This window comes from Lissotriton helveticus, chromosome 3_1 (genome assembly GCF_964261635.1).
Source record: "Lissotriton helveticus chromosome 3_1, aLisHel1.1, whole genome shotgun sequence".
Classification (NCBI taxonomy): Eukaryota; Metazoa; Chordata; class Amphibia; order Caudata; family Salamandridae; genus Lissotriton; species Lissotriton helveticus.
Window position 1 is genome coordinate 2004195563 of NC_136061.1, and position 18479 is coordinate 2004214041.

Sequence of the window (18479 nt, forward strand, 5' to 3'; positions counted from 1 at the left end):
CTTCATTTCCCAATGTACAACATAATGTACATTTTTGCACCACTGCCTACAGCACTACACTTCGAGTCTGAGAAGTACTCCCACACATTTCTCTCTCTTATTCTTTCAAACGCAGATCCCACACCTTCTGTACCAGGCAAGGTTGTTTTGAAACACACCTACTCTGAAGCTATAAGGAGACACAAAATGAAATCATAAGTCAAAATGCAAGTGCACCAAAAATTAAGTTGTACATTCAAGATAGAATAAGTTAAAACACATAGGGTCAAATAACTATAACTTTTTAATTCATATTTTTTGTGCAGATTAGGTATAGTTTGCATGAAAGGAATAAATAAAGTTTACCTAACTATAACTTATCTCTAACCTTTGTTTTTTTAATGACATTTAAATGTGTTTTAAGTTTTTTTCTGCAATGTTTTTCAAATCGTAGTATTGAGTGTTTGAGGTCTCGTTAATTGAAGTGTCATACAGTAAAATGAAGCAGAGTGTCTTACAATTGAGTGGGGTATTCCATACTGGCATTAAGTGTAGTGTAGTTGAATGTAGTGGGGTAGAGTAGGAAACAGTGAACTAGAGTGTTGTAGAGTGAAATTGTATAGAATACAGTAGTGCGCACAATCTCAAGGGGTAGAGGGGGAAGAGAATAGGCGAGGCAGCCCCCCACTCATACAGTGTTCAAACAATTAATGCCTCACCTATATGTAGCAACATCCATATGGAAGACAAACAGGGTAGCGATATTAATTATCAATACTACCTGGAGTATGTCCAATAACATGAATCCACGGGTCTGGATGTGTTCTTTGCCAATATAAAATCACACAGGACCAAAACAATCCACCCAGAAAAAGTGTGAAAGATAGAGAGAGTACCTCACGGTAGAACTACCCGAGGGGGTTCCCGGTTAGCAATTGCCGGTATACCCGCTTCTCATCATTGGCAACTCTCTCTATATGAAAAGACAAACGTGCATTCAACAGAGAGGTAGTGCGGACGTGAGAATAGTGAAGGAAAACACAAATAGTGACCAACGTATCAAACACTGACACCTGCTTGTAGTGTACAAAGACACATATAACAGAACCCCTAACAAACCACACCAAAAACGAATAAATTGTGTAGTGTTGCTTTGCTTGCTGATGCCGTTTTATTCTGATGCAGCAAAGCACTACTGGTTAAAAATGGTTACTTGTATACCATAAAAATTTATGTCCTCAAGCCGACATGTTTCATCGCTCCTTCTTTTGGCGATTTCATCAGGGCATATGAGGGGTTTTTCTATTCTCAATCTTTTCACAACATATTGGACCTGTGTGATAAATAAAACAGAAGAACGCTCAGGGCGTCATTCATATACCTCACCAGGGAGGCATTACCAGTGCAGTGTGTATGGACACACAGTTTTCAGGTGGATTTACCTTGAGTGCGCTATGTCAGCACATACTAGCATCACTCCTCAGGACACCGTGCCAAATGTTCACGTGTCCACAAACGTGACCCGATAAAATCACAGTCACCTGTACAAGTTAAAACAACAGTTTCAGAGTCAACACGGCTGTTGCGTGTACAATCACAAACTCCCAGTCCGGAGCAGTTGTTCATTCATACACTGACCAACACCCCCCACCTTTTATAATACTTCTGTAATGCTTGGCAATAAAGTACTATCAGGCGCTATTAATTTCCCTCTAACGTTGTTCGCCCTGTTTGCAAACATACCCAGCACTTGTATGCATCGTGTGCTGCATCCACTTCTATGAGTTGCCCCGTGTTAAATATGACTTGCGAAGCATGTGAAACCGGACACCGGTACTTTTTAGCGCTTCAAACTAGTACCGCGTTGTTAAGACGCAGTGACTCCCAATTTTTAGGACATAAAGTCCCAATCGCGTACATACACTCAGTCCACAACACACTCTTACTGTTGCCGCGTCCCTCCGGCGCTTCCGACGGTCCTCGCACACAGTCTGTGCCCTGGACAGGAAGTAACCCGGGGGAGCGGTGCCCCGCCCATTACATTGCGTAGCGCGGCCATCTTAGGACGGGTTCAGAGTCACTCGTCGTGGCTCCTATGCATTACACAACGCTCTATATTGCTTATTACCGGGCATTAAATTAATATGCACAAGTCAGTGATCTCATAACAATGTAAACGCTGTAAGCATAGACAAGGGGCCATCTACAAAGCGCACATGCCGGATATTTTTGGCAACCAGATACCATTAATTGCCGATCACGCGTAGGGTTAGGGCTGGCTATGTCAAAACAAGACACGACAGGGGGATGAGCACATGTATATGTATACACCAATCGGAGGTAATCGAATACATCGGTGGGAAATAGGCAACCAATACTGCCTAGGTGTGTGAGCAGGAAACATATATGCCCTAAGCTAGATGTCTGGTATGCAAAACCTCAAATATATAACTGGATGTTTGCTAGAGACTCAAGCACAGCCAGAGTGGAACCGGAGGTGTGTGACAGAGCCCTGTCAGCGCCTACCCACTTTATTTCACTCAATATTTTCATTGAGTCCCTCACGGTCAGCCTTCTCCAAGAATATCCATTTTGCTTCCTTTCTTGCCAGGATATTCTCCAGATTGTGTGAGTCGCCGACCACCTTTTCCAGGACGGTCCACTTTAGATCCTTAGGATCATGTCCTAATGTATTAAAATGTTGTACCAACCGAGTGGTCAGTTTCTTTGCACGAATGGTACTCAGATGTTCCTGCACACGTATTTTTATTTTGCGGGTGGTAAGGCCAATATAATAAAGACCGCAACTGCACATTAATCTATAGATGACATGTGTCGTGTTGCAGTTGCTAAACCGGTTAAGGTACTACGTCCTGCCACCACGTAAACATACAGTCTTAGTGGCTTCTGTGAGCCCACAGACAGAGCAATTCCCACATGGATAATGTCTAGCAGGTATGGTGCTGGTTTGGGCAGTGCTCAAATTCTGTGTGTGGACCAATTTGTCCCGTAGATTCGGGGCTCTTTTGAAGGCGAAGCGCGGAGTTGGCATCTTGTTCCCCCCTGTGTCTAGAATGGACCAGTGTTTTCTTATGATCTGCCTGATTTTGCTTGACAATGGATCAAAAGTTGTCACTACTGGCAGACACATTTGTTTTTCTTTTGCATTGCGCTCCAGCAGTGCTTCCCTCGGTGTATTCAGATCCCTCTTACGTGCATGTTTGATCACTTTAGCTGGATAGTCCCGTTGTTGCAACTTAGTGACAAGTTCAGAGGATTGCTCAAGGAAGGTTTCGGTGGACGAGCAATTACGTCGGTATCGCAGAAATTGTCCAACCGGGAGATTGTCCCGCAGTGATCTTGGATGGAATGAATGGTAGTGGAGGAGGGAGTTTCTGTCAGTGGCTTTGTGATGCACACTGGTTACCAGCTTAGAATCTGCCGCAGTAATGTCTACGTCAAGGTATACCGCAGATACATTACTGATCGACCAGGTGAACCGGGGGCTCGGGTCCACCTGGTTCAGCCATTGTAAAAATGTATTGAGCCGGTCCTCTGTACCTGTCCAGATACAGAGGACGTCGTCAATATTACGTCTCCACAGAGAGATATTTTCTCTGTATGGGTTGGACTCATGGAGGACCACACTCTTCTCCACCTGGCCCACATAGATGCAGGCCAGGCTTGGAGCAAATGTGGCCCCCATGGAGGTCCCAGAGGTCTGCAAATACAGTTGTCCCTGATACTCAAAGAAATTTCTTGTGAGTGCCAACTCAATACACTGCATGACAAACGTTTGGGGTGTGTCATAAAACCACTCCATCGACCCCAGGGCCCGCGCTGCTGCCACCAGCGTGGCATCCTGGGGGATGCTGGTATACAATGATTCGATGTCAATTGTAACCAGTAGTTGATTTACAGGGTCAAAAGTTGTTTCTTTCAGGATATTTAAGATGTCGGTCGTATCTTGTACGTATGACTCCTGGGTGACCACCGCCTCCCTAAGGAAGAAGTCGGCAAACTGGGATAGATGTTCAAGAATAGACTGTATCCCTGAAACAATGGGGCGCCCCGGAGGCGGACGCTGGGGCTTGTGAATCTTTGGCAAGATGTAAAATGCCGGCACCCTGGGATTGCTGTTAATGATAAAGTCCGCCTCCTTGGGTGAGATCCATTTTTTTTAAACTGCCTCTGTAACCATCTGCTTGATGGTATTCGCAAGTTCAGGCGCGCAAGTTCAGGCGTGGGGTCCCGCATAAGAGGGTGATAGTTAGTTCGAACCCCCAACAGTTTGAGGATTTCTGTCTCGTAGTCATTGGTGTTTAATACAACTACGGCCCCGACTTTGTCGGCTGGCTTGATGGTGATAGCCGAGTTTCTTTGTAAGGTACCGACCGCCTGCCATTCTGTCTTCGTCATATTGTGGCTCGGGTTGTGTCCTGTGGTTAGTTCTAAAGATTCTATTTCTTGGATGACACGTTGTTCAAATACTGCCACCTCAGGTCCTACAAGTGATGTGGGAGGGCAGAAATTGGAAGGCCTATGAAGATTTGTGTCAAAGAGGGAAAGAGGCGTACTGTCTTTGTCGGCAAAAAACTTGTGAAGTTTTATTTTTCTCATCATCTCTGAGACCTATGTCCTGCATAAAAAAGGATCATGTCTGGGTGTGGGGACATAACCGAGTCCCTTATTTAACACGGTCCGTTCAGTGGATGTTAATTCATAGGAGGATCAATTTACCACGATGTCGTTGGCAACGGGAGAAGGTGGGTGATTCGTTTCCCCTAATTGCGGAATGTGTTGGCCCTGCTCCGTGTGATGCGGGGTGAGAATGTTTGCCATGTTTGTTGTGTTCCCCTGCCTCGTCCCTGTGGTTGGCCTCTTCCCCCCCCGGCCCCCTCTCTGGGGCTGGCCTAAAAAAGACCTCAATAGGGCTCCTAAGTCTTCGTCAGATCTGCTTTCAGGGGCAAAGTTGACCCTGCTGTTTATGGGTGCCGTTTGACGAGCAGGGCCCTCTTCGTCCTCACTTCTCGTATTGTCAAATCGCCAGTTGTTGGGGGTACCTCTATTTCCCCCTTGTCCCCTGTTGCCTCCTCTCTGATGGAATTGCCCCCGCCTCTGATATGGTTGCGTCCTCACTTGCTCTGGTGGTCTATCATAATATTCATCTTCTGTGTAAGGGAAGGCCCAAGTATGGGTGTACCGTTCAAGATTCTTTTTAAGGCCTTTAATCTTTTGATTAACCATATATGTTTTGTATTCAGCCAGGTCTGCCTGTATGCGTGATAACTGTTCTTTAGCGTCAGTGAGGGCCTGGTTATTATTAAGGCTATCCTCCAGCTCCAATATTTCCGTAAGTAATGCCTCACTCAGTCGTTTTGCCGTATTGATTATCAAAATCAACCAATCTCGGGTGCATTTATTTGCAATGAACTCCAATCCACCCGAAATTGTTTGTCCTCGAGAAAGATCTTAGGCTCGAGTCAAACTATCAAGCTTGGGGGAGCGGCACCTGCCCGAAGATATTCAGTCATAAGCGCTCCATGTAGAGCCACACGGATTTGGCGCTTCTTCAAAACGCTTAATTTATCCCACTCTTCCCTGGCTGTACCTTCTGTGCTGAGGGGTGCATCAGGTAATAGTGAGGGACCGGCTAAAATGATGGCAATTTGCTCGTCAGAGAAGGCAAGGCAGTTCATCCCCGAAATACAGGTTTAGCAATGGAACAACGTAACGTGCCTGCCGTGTCGGAGGAGAAGAAAGAGAATTATAAGAAAATTGTGTGCCAAATATCCGCTGCAAAGGTAAATAAAATTTAAAAATGGTCAAATTTGTGTACCACTTCTTTAAAAAGGGAGAACCCTCACGGCTGAGCCGCCGTACTAAGTCTGCACAATCTCAAGGGGTAGAGGGGGAAGGGAATAGGCGAGGCAGCCCCCCACTCATACAGTGTTCAAACAATTAATGCCTCACCTATATGTAGCAACATCCATATGGAAGACAAACAGGGTAGCGATATTAATTATCAATACTACCTGGAGTATGTCCAATAACATGAATCCACGGGTCTGGATGTGTTCTTTGCCAATATAAAATCACACAGGACCAAAACAATCCACCCAGAAAAAGTGTGAAAGATAGAGAGAGTACCTCACGGTAGAACTACCCGAGGGGGTTCCCGGTTAGCAATTGCCGGTATACCCGCTTCTCATCATTGGCAACTCTCTCTATATGAAAAGACAAACGTGCACTCAACAGAGAGGTAGTGCGGACGTGAGAATAGTGAAGGAAAACACAAATAGTGACCAACGTATCAAACACTGACACCTGCTTGTAGTGTACAAAGACACATATAACAGAACCCCTAACAAACCACACCAAAAACGAATAAATTGTGTAGTGGTGCTTTGCTTGCTGATGCCGTTTTATTCTGATGCAGCAAAGCACTACTGGTTAAAAATGGTTACTTGTATACCATCAAAATTTATGTCCTCAAGCCGACATGTTTCATCGCTCCTTCTTTTGGCGATTTCATCAGGGCATATGAGGGGTTTTTCTATTCTCAATCTTTTCACAACATATTGGACCTGTGTGATAAATAAAACAGAAGAACGCTCAGGGCGTCATTCATATACCTCACCAGGGAGGCATTACCAGTGCAGCGTGTATGGACACACAGTTTTCAGGTGGATTTACCTTGAGTGCGCTATGTCAGCACATACCAGCGTCACTCCTCAGGACACCGTGCCAAATGTTCACGTGTCCACAAACGTGACCCGATAAAATCACAGTCACCTGTACAAGTTAAAACAACAGTTTCAGAGTCAACACGGCTGTTGCGTGTACAATCACAAACTCCCAGTCCGGAGCAGTTGTTCATTCATACACTGACCAACACCCCCCACCTTTTATAATACTTCTGTGATGCTTGGCATTAAAGTACTATCAGGCGCTATTAATTTCCCTCTAACGTTGTTCGCCCTGTTTGCAAACATAGCCAGCACTTGTATGCATCGTGTGCTGCATCCACTTCTATGAGTTGCCCCGTGTTAAATATGACTTGCGAAGCATGTGAAACCGGACACCGGTACTTTTTAGCGCTTCAAACTAGTACCGCGTTGTTAAGACGCAGTGACTCCCAATTTTTAGGACATAAAGTCCCAATCGTGTACATCCACTCAGTCCACAACACATTCTTACTGTTGCCGCGTCCCTCCGGCGCTTCCGACGGTCCTCGCACACAGTCTGTGCGCTGGACAGGAAGTAACCCGGGGGAGCGGTGCCCCGCCCATTACGTAGCGTAGCGCGGCCATCTTAGGACGGGTTCAGAGTCACTCGTCGTGGCTCCTATGCATTACACAACGCTCTATGTTGCTTATTACCGGGCATAAAATTAATATGCACAAGTCAGTGATCTCATAACAATGTAAACGCTGTAAGCATAGACAAGGGGCCATCTACAAAGCGCACATGCCGGATATTTTTGGCAACCAGATACCATTAATTGCCGATCACGCGTAGGGTGAGGGCTGGCTATGTCAAAACAAGACAAGACAGGGGGATGAGCACATGTATATGTATACACCAATCGGAGGTAATCGAATACATCGGTGGGAAATAGGCAACCAATACTGCCTAGGTGTGTGAGCAGGAAACATATATGCCCTAAGCTAGATGTCTGGTATGCAAAACCTCAAAGATATAACTGGATGTTTGCTAGAGACTCAAGCACAGCCAGAGTGGAACCGGAGGTGTGTGACAGAGCCCTGTCAGCGCCTACCCACTTTATTCCACTCAATATTTTCATTGAGTCCCTCCCGGTCAGCCTTCTCCAAGAATATCCATTTTGCTTCCTTTCTTGCCAGGATATTCTCCAGATTGTGTGAGTCGCCGACCACCTTTTCCAGGACAGTCGACTTCAGATCCTTAGGATCATGTCCTGATGTATTAAAATGTTGTACCAATCGAGTGGTCAGTTTCTTTGCACGAATGGTACTCAGATGTTCCTGCACACGTATTTTTATTTTGCGGGTGGTAAGGCCAATATAATAAAGACCGCAACTGCACATTAATCTATAGATGACATGTGTCGTGTTGCAGTTGCTAAACCGGTTAAGGTACCACGTCCTGCCACCACGTAAACATACAGTCTTAGTGGCTTCTGTGAGCCCACAGACAGAGCAATTCCCACATGGATAATGTCCAGCAGGTATGGTGCTGGTTTGGGCAGTGCTCAAATTCCGTGTGTGGACCAATTTGTCCCGTAGATTCGGGGCTCTTTTGAAGGCGAAGCGCGGAGTTGGCATCTTGTTCCCCCCTGTGTCTAGAATGGACCAGTGTTTTCTTATGATCTGCCTGATTTTGCTTGACAATGGATCAAAGGTTGTCACGACTGGCAGGCACATTTGTTTTTCTTTTGCATTGCGCTCCAGCAGTGCTTCCCTCGGTGTATTCAGAGCCCTCTTACGTGCATGTTTGATCACTTTAGCTGGATAGTCCCGTTGTTGCAACTTAGTGACAAGTTCAGAGGATTTCTCAAGGAAGGTTTCGGTGGACGAGCAATTACGTCGGTATCGCAGAAATTGTCCAACCGGGAGATTGTCCCGCAGTGATCTTGGATGGAACGAATGGTAGTGGAGGAGGGAGTTTCTGTCAGTGGCTTTGTGATGCACACTGGTTACCAGCTTAGAATCTGCCGCAGTAATGTCTACGTCAAGGTATACCGCAGATACATTACTGATCGACCAGGTGAACCGGAGGCTCGGGTCCACCTGGTTCAGCCATTGTAAAAATGTATTGAGCCGGTCCTCTGTACCTGTCCAGATACAGAGGACGTCGTCAATATAACGTCTCCACAGAGAGATATTTTCTCTGTATGGGTTGGACTCATGGAGGACCACACTCCACCTGGCCCACATAGATGCAGGCCAGGCTTGGAGCAAATGTGGCCCCCATGGAGGTCCCAGAGGTCTGCAAATACAGTTGTCCCTGATACTCAAAGAAATTTCTTGTGAGTGCCAACTCAATACACTGCATGACGAACGTTTGGGGTGTGTCATAAAACCACTCCATCGACCCCAGGGCCCGCGCTGCTGCCACCAGCGTGGCATCCTGGGGGATGCTGGTATACAATGACTCAATGTCAATTGTAACCAGTAGTTGATTTACAGGGTCAAAAGTTGTTTCTTTCAGGATATTTAAGATGTCGGTCGTATCTTGTACGTATGACTCCTGGGTGACCACCGCCTCTCTAAGGAAGAAGTCGGCAAACTGGGATAGAGGTTCAAGAATAGACTGTATCCCTGAAACAATGGGGCGCCCCGGAGGCGGACGCTGGGGCTTGTGAATCTTTGGCAAGATGTAAAATGCCGGCACCCTGGGATTGCTGTTAATGATAAAGTCCGCCTCCTTGGGTGAGATCCATTTTTTTTAAACTGCCTCTGTAACCATCTGCTTGATGGTATTCGCAAGTTCAGGCGTGGGGTCCCGCATAAGAGGGTGATAGTTAGTTCAAACCCCCACCAGTTTGAGGATTTCTGTCTCGTAGTCATTGGTGTTTAATACAACTACGGCCCGCCTTTGTCGGCTGGCTTGATGGTGATAGCCGAGTTTCTTTGTAAGGTACCGACCGCCTGCCATTCTGTCTTCGTCATATTGTGGCTCGGGTTGTGTCCTGTGGTTAGTTCTAAAGATTCTATTTCTTGGATGACACGTTGTTCAAATACTGCCACTTCAGGTCCTAAAAGTGATGTCGGAGGGCAGAAATTGGAAGGCCTATGAAGATTTGTGTCAAAGAGGGAAAGATGCTGTTTATACCCGACTAATGCAAGGCAGGTAGCCCCTTCATTTATCACTAGTCCCATTTTAATATTTTGAACTCCATGGGGTATCTCTCAATGCAAAGCATTCTTGATGTTTTCGTTATGCTAAGGAGACTTCTAAGTCAAACAGTTCCTAATTATCATATATTGCAGCAGCTCTATATATAAGAAAAATTCCAGTATTTTTACCTAATGGGGTCCAACTCCAAAGAGTAAAATATTTGGAAGAGGTATGCAGCATGTGCGCTTAAAATGAAAGTTACTCCAGAGCCCGGCATTGGGAAAAGAAGGGAAGGAGGGAAGAGGAGTTGTGCAATTGGTGCCCAAAAATGTAATCCTTTGGGAATAGGTTGTTGCGTCATTATAAAATAGATGCACATCTAAACTCAAAATGAGGAATACATTTTCATTTGTCAGGAGCCTGACCAACCTACTGTGGAAAGAGAGCATCTGTCCGAACTGTGGGAGAAGATCAGTATTATAATGGATGTCTGAGATATTTGTAAGAATTGGCAAAGTCCTGTCATTCTAAAATTACTGAAAAGATCATCCCAGTGAATGAATACCAATGATACGTTTTCTGGAATTCTTCTCTAGAACAGTCATAAGAAAGGATTATCTAAACCATCTGGCACTAATTAGTCAATGTAAGAATGTGAGATAGAAAACCTGATGGACTACAATCCCCACAACTAACTGATCATCACATGAGTCAAGTGTGTATTAAGTAAAGATCAGTCAGTGAGACTCACAGGAATAATTAATTGATCCAAACTCCCATTTATCAAGAATACATACACTAAAAAAACTACAAATATACGGTCAAGATTTAATAAAACTAAAATCCTATCCTAGTGCATTCAATGAAAATAGCAGCTATTAAAAAGCAAACTAGATAGTGGCAATAATATTAATCAACCGACCAAACAACATAAAATATTGTTAAAGTATAATGCTATTTTAGGGTTTCTATACAGGGATAACCCCAATTCCTCCTTTTCTTTGGCTAAGTAATGTAATATTAACACCAAAAATAGTTTACTTGAGTTTCATAGATGGCCTACACCTGCCCACCATTTATGTACAACATAAGCAGTGTTTGATAAGGAGACTTCTGCTGGTTTTGTCTTTGTACTTCAGCGACTAAGTTGTCCTTTAGCAGGAAGATAAGCATTATGTAGTACTTGGTGTGCCTTTTTTGCAGCCTCGAGCAAGGAAATATGTTTCAGAGACACTGTTCTCAAAAATGCTCTGAAAGATCGGTGAGGGGTTTTGACCTTGTGATTATTCACCTACAGACATGCAGATAAATTGACCACCCTAAGAGTACTGACAGCAACAATGTCAACAATGCTCCACGACCACTCATGTGGAAGTTACGCTGTGCTAAGAACTGTGAATATCTGGTGAAAAAGCAATTTAGGTTGACTCTCCAGCCGACCCACTGTCAATAGCAGGCTCATTTAAGAGATTGTGCTGCTAACCAATAATGGCCCTCCCATTTCAGTCCTTGTTTAACAATCACCAGAAACGTTCGGAGAGAGGCTTCACATCCAAGGAGATGTAATCCAAATGGTAGATACCTCAGCCAAGATAATTCCACACCCAACAATGAATCACTGAACACTGAAGTGGAGCTGGAAATATGGCTTACAAGGATACTTACAAGAGGCTGATCAGATGAGCCAAACTCCACAGGGGAGGTGGACAAGCAGAGAGGGCTGATCACAGTTCCTGCTTTAGAAAAACCTTCTTGGGAGAAACCTGAAACTGCAGGAAGTGGTTTCAACTCTTAGTTTCACAATATCCTAGCACACATAATTCAATTCATAATGCTTATCATAAAATATAATGCAGTGACAATATCTCACCCGAGACTTCATCATGGCTGGAAAGACATATCTACATAGTGATGTGACAAAATCACATGGTTGTGAGCCGCATTCGCAATACGTTCATTAGGCCGGGACAGAATTACAACCGGCTAGAAGGTATGACTCCTCTTGTAGCTATGCAGGAATAGTTTAATATTTGAATTGTTGCATTATTGGACCATGCCCGAATACTTATAGCATTGCATATTCAACAGGCTAGATGTTTTCCACACCAGTGATACAGGCATGCCTATAACTGGGGTTTAAGCTCTGCACACTGGACACCCTAACTCTCTCTTTTGTTCATAAATACCAAGATCATAGACGCACAGAACATAATGAGCACGTTGTGTCATTTGAAATGTTAAAATAACATGAGAGATACTATGAATTAAATTCATGCCATCTAAACATAAGAGATATTTTCTCTCATCTGGATTTCCTAGGAACCTAAGGAACAAATGTAGTTGTCTCACTATTGCACTATCTTTGGGTGTTTTTAAGAATTGAAATAAACTTGCAAATGTGGCTCACGACCATGTGATTTTGTCACATCACTATGTATATATGTCTTTCCGGCCTTGATGAAGTCGCGGGTGACCTGCCTTGTAAGCGACGAAACACGTGTTGGAGGGATCAACTGGAATAAAGACTCAAACCATAACAAGAAGAGATATTGTCACTGCATTATATTTTATGATAAGCATTATGAAATTGAATTATGTGTGTTAGGATATTCTGAAACTGTTTGTAGTATCTCTTGTTGGGATTTGATAGATGGGGTTGTGGATGATAACCCCCTCCCTAGGCACCATAACAGACTATATTGAGTAAATCAGCAGACCGGGATTAATGGATGCACCACCAGCACTAGATTTTACTAATCATCCCCTAGTTTGCACTGGTTTCAACTTTTAACCTAGAACATATGTCACTTGGGAACTGGTAGAGACATACTTGAAAAACTTGCCCAAGACCCCCAGTTTTTGTGGTGGGCTCTCTGTAAGGTAAAGGTATAACAACTTCCTCCAGTAGTCCTGTTCCCGCAGGATTGAATTAACTACTGAAGATAGGTCCAAGGGAAAGATGGGAGTCAGGGAGAGTGGAAAAACACACACCGACCTGCGTATTTTGTTTGGGTTAAACACATAAACATAAGAAAGCAAATCTGGATTATTTTGAAGAAGTTTCCAAATCTATTCAGGATATCTTTTTATGTGCAATCCTCTCTCACCAATGGTGGCATGCTTCATCATTGAGTTTCCTCCTCATTCAGAACAGACATTAATAATGTCTGATAACCTCCAAAAGAAAAGGATTTCTTAATGAGCCTTGTTTCAGTTCAAATGTAGGAGAATTTGTCAGCAATATGGGTGGAATCCAGTGATTACAAACAACATTATCTGTATGTCAACTTATCAGTCCTGTACTCAGTTATCCGCTGCAATGTCAAAAGAAAACATACAACACACATGATATTTAATTAATCCACGTGTCAAGTATATAGATAAAGTAGGGCAAACAAAAAGAACAGTGAAAAGTAATCTTGCAGTTATAATTTTCCCACTGCAATCTAATATAATCTAATAGAATTGTACAGGTGAAGACATTAATTATTAGTTGCTTCTAGGGTGTTAATAAAGATGTTAGTTGTTTTCCACATTGGACTGACAACTTGTTGTATCACTCATGTCTATATTCAACAATAAAGTGCAAATATTTGTAACGGTACATAGAAACGTTTTTTCAAAGGAAACTTTGGGTGCATGTTTCAGCGTGACTGAGTTCAAATAGGTTATGAATTATCACACTATGTAGTTAAAATTAACTCATGGTGTGGCAGAAAAAAAAGTTTCCTGGGTGAAGACAAAAACAATGGAAAACTCCCGTCCTTGCACAAACTAAATTCATGTTAATTCATAAGGCATTCCGGACCCCAGCCAACCTGCACAAATTAAAGCTTAGAGACACCCCCACTTGCTGGAACTGTAACCAAGAAGTTGGACATTTCCCGCACATGTTTTTTATTGCCTGTCTCTTTCAAGGGTTTGAGAGGATGCATTTCAGTTCGTTGGAATCCTTTTCCAGATTTACCCATAGGAAGAATTCTGGAACCTACGTATGGGACCCCTGAATACTTGCATAACACGAGATCAAGACAGGTACTTTTTAGACCTGTTACTTACACTAGCATGTAAGCTCATAGTAATGGAAAAACACCACTAACCTCAAATGTGCCATATAGAAGACCTGGATCTCTATCAGGGGTGCTGACAATACATCCATACAGACGTATTCCTGGAAATGAAATCAATATCTATATGGTACACACTGGATAATATCATGTCCCACACTAATCCCCCATGAACAGTCCCTCTGAAGAGAGTCTTAGAATATATTTTGAGACCTCAGAACCTCTGCTCTTTTTCCCAGGTAATTCCGAGCCTTGGAATCTTACCAGTGGTCGTGCTCCTAGTTTTAACATCCCTTACTCCAGAACTTTCAATTATTCTTTCCTCTTTAATTGAATTTGGTGTTATTTAGTCTCTTATTTAGTTATTCATTTGATTACTCATTCAGGTTATTTTGATTATACATTGATGCTGTCCAGGTACAGTCTGCTCTAATTGTATGTGTCAACACATATTACAACTTCTGCTTCCCAATTGTGTTCATGATAAGTAACGTTAGTCTTCATATATTTTTTACTTGTTTTGAATTTCTTTCTTGCAAAATTCAATAAAAGGTTTTCTGAACAAAAAAAAGAATTCACAACGTTTGCAGAGGCTTTCTAAAACATTGCTTCTGAAAGGAAAACTTTCCACACCTCAAATAGGTACCGCATTACAAAGATCAAGTGGCCTCAATGGAATTTTGACACACTGACCTTGGACTTTGCCATTGGACAAAAGCTGGTGTTACTTTGCACCGCTTAACCCAAAATATAAGACCAGCACCTAGTAAGGGAGTGTGAATATGAACATGTTTCAGAATTGCAAGAATACAGACCGCATTCATCAAGTTCAGAAATCACAATTCATTCTCAAAATTAGATTTTTGAAATTTGGATTTCACCTCCTTTAAGCTAACAAGGCAAATAATAATGGTGTGTAATACTCCCTGTGAGAGCGGTACCTGTTTTGTCCTTTTCCTAAACACTAATCTATGAAACAAGGTTACAATTTACAAATAAGGAGTAGAATTCATAATGGCGAGTGATCAGGCTACTGGCTGAGGATGAGAAATTTAGTGAAATAATTGTGGAATTTCTAATAGAAAATGATTGAATGCACATGTCTTTCTATGTTTGCCCTTTGCTTACTTTACAGCACAGACAACACAACGCAAAATGCTTGTTAAAGAAATCATCTGATACCTCTTTCAAAGGGGTCTCCTAAAGCATTATTAATTATATAAGGGTAAGGAACATAAAGTGTTCAAACCCAAACTAGTAATTTAAATTGAAAATATCCATACCTGTTGTTGGTGTTGTTTCGCTGTGTCTATGAATAAGGACTCTAGTCTATGGTCTATGCTGCTCACCCCTATCCCTGGAAATAACGGCTGTACTACCAGCACCGTACATGGGTCAAAACAATGCGTGATATTAAAACTCATCTGCCAGTGCCTCAAATCGGAATTTCTTTTACACTAAAGTCCCACTAATTTGCTTACAATTGAAGACTGTACTGTCGTTCCCACCTCTGTGGCTTCTGTAATTTTGCAAAACTGAATAGCATTCTACATGTGGGCGAACGTGTGTTAAGTTCTACAGCCTGACATTTTGAGAACGTTTTGAAAATTGTGCAAAATTAACTGAAATATGTTTTACCAGTATCTCGACTGAAAATGTTACATGAGGGAATTCCTCGTGTTAAAAAAGTATGCAAAATACTAGCAAGACAGTGGTCTCAGCAGAAAATCCCTGACAAGCAAGCCATTTTCTGCATCAAAAAGATTTCCTGTGCCCAAAAATACGCACAATTTCATAATTTAATGGGACATGAAATTCATCACTTTTGCCAGTGCAATTAATATTTTGCCCTTCTTATTCTTTGTCCACCACTTATAGCTCCAGTTGCCACTGCTACAATAACATTATTCATAGCTAAACTCTTTGCTCAATAGTGTTTTTTCTCATCAACATCAAATGTCTAAAAATATATAAAGAAGTCATTTTACCCATCCCAATGATTAAATTGATGTGAGTACTCTGTTTTGAAATCCTGCGAAAAATTATGTTATGGAAACATGCAACTCCAAATAAACACTGGTGGAATTCAATCCAAGTGAGAGGGAGGACATCCTTCGTGTCCCTTTTTTATCGTTTCCCTAGATGATTGACAGAGTGTTTTTTTGTTTTCTTTTCCCATTAGGCAGTCTTTTAGAACGCATCTGAACTCTTCCCACCCTGAAGATTCCCACGGACAGCTGGCAGAGAACCCGGCAAAATTTGCTGCACTGGGATTTTTTCCAGGCATGAGTAACTTGTAAAAAAGCCACTATTTTCATAAAGCTAACAAAAAAACAGAGTTCACATCCGCATTAAAAACTGTCGAAATCCCACTGGGAAAAGAGTGTTCCTCCCTCTCGTTTTTTTTCTTCATTTCGTTTAGGAATTTATTTCAGTACCTTTAAATTTATGGAGTATTTGGTGCTTAGCAAAACTTCTTTTTTCCTCACGTTTCAGGATAAATATACATAGTATTTACTGGTCCAGGATAGAAGGCCCTACATTCCTTGCCATTAACCAACTCTGATGTCACAGATCATTTAATGGATGAGGTGCAGGCACGCTAGGCCCGCCAGCAAGAAGTCTTTCTTTTACCAGAGGGTACCTTCTGATTTACACTCTCCTAAGCAAAAGGAAACTGTGTATTGTATTTAAGCCAACAGGTTTGCTGACTCTGACTTTCATAAGAAACCCCTTCACTAACACCAGATGTGAATTACAGAGATTCACTACTCTGACGTCAGAACAATGAAAAAACCTGGGCACAAAATAAGGGTGCTGGTGAACGCTCATCGGCTCCTCACAACGTACAAAGACACTAAGGAACCCAGCTGAATGGCAGATGATGGTCCACCATCTTGAGCGCTTTTCTCCCCCTCTGGTGGGTCTCCAAAGATGAGGTGGAGTTTGGAGAAGACTAGAGCCGTGGGCTGTAGTCTGAAACCTCAGCTGTCAGCCGCAGGTCTGATGAGGGCTTGAGAAAGCTGACTTGGAATTTTAAACTGCTCTCACACAACATCTGTCAGCAAGTGAACGTTCTCACATTGAAGGGCTTATTTACAAGCACCTTGCGCCGACGGAAATTCCGTGGCTGGTGGTCAAAAATAGAAGGATGCCAGGTATTTTCATTTTTAATATTTGGTCAGGGTAGTTGGAAATGTGCAAAGAGGGATAGATGTGAATAGCAGGAAAATAGGAATATTTTGCTTTTTAGTGATAGCTCGGGCATGATTGCTGAAAGAGGTTCAGTCTTATTGTGGAGTGCTTCCCCTTGGCTCACTTATTCCTGCACAGCTGAGCAGGAGGATAGTTTGAAGGGTATGCACAACATGTCACTGTAAGAGGGTAGCAATGTGGGCTTCAAGTGACATCATAAACTCATTGAATATTTGATGTCAGTTGGAACATCTAAACTGAAAACCTCAATATTGACTGCCACCCATCTATAATTCTAAATAATTACAGTGGTAGAATGCAAGGGTACAGAGTTGTAACTTAGGGGCCCATGAGGATGACGGGCGGTCTTTGTCCACCCGCCATCCCATCGTAGAAAGGGACCGCCCGCCATGAGGGCGGGTGTCCCATGGGGGAAATTAGGATGCGCCCGCCACAGTGGCGGGCGCATCCAGCATTCCTGACATTGTGGCGGGCGGTGCACTCCGCACCACCCGCCACAATGCCAGGAAGGCATGCTGTGCACAACATGGCAGGCACCGCGCAGTGCCTGCCATGTTGTGAATGGAAGTGCTGGGAGGTACCACAGGTACCCCCATGTGCACCCCCAGCCCCCGGAGTCCCTGGGGGCCCGCAACGGGCCCCCAAAGCAGACTCCACATGCCTTTCCGTGGAGGCAATGCCGCCACGGAAAGGCATAGGAAAATGCCCATTGTAATATGGCTGGCGTTGTCTGATAGACACCGGCACCATATAGAACCCTTTTCCGCCCGGTGACAAGGCGACCGGGGCGGAAAAGCGGCGGACGGTCTTACCGTCCACTGCGGACCCCACAGCCATGATAATATGGCGGGGGGTCATTCCAGCACGGATGGCGGGCGGACGCCCCCGCCAGGCCGGCAGTGGCTACCGATGGCCTGGTGTGGGGGATCCGCTCGCCATCCTAATGGGGCCCTTAATTTGTGTAGAAGATGGGGCATAGTGGCTTATTCTGCTGCCTTTGGAGTGTAGGGACCCGGGATTGTATCCACTCTTGGTGATAGACTCACCATGGATTAATCTGGGCAAGTCACAATACGACAGATTTATTTATTTTTATTTTTATTTTTCAGAGTTTTATATAGCGCAAACTTGCCCCAAATCGGGTATCAGAGCGCTTTACATAGCACCAGTTGCATTACATGAGGACACGTTCATTTTTGTTAGGCAAGAGGAGATTAAGGGCCAGATGTAGGTAGGGCAATACCGGTCGGAAACGGCCGAAAATACCGAATTCCGATGCGAAGCAATAGAGACTATTTTGAACAGACTAGAGGAAGTTAAAGACCTGGCCAAATCCACCAAAGAGGAAGTAGTTGCGGTCAGACAAGACATCAGAGACATCAACTCTAGGCTGAC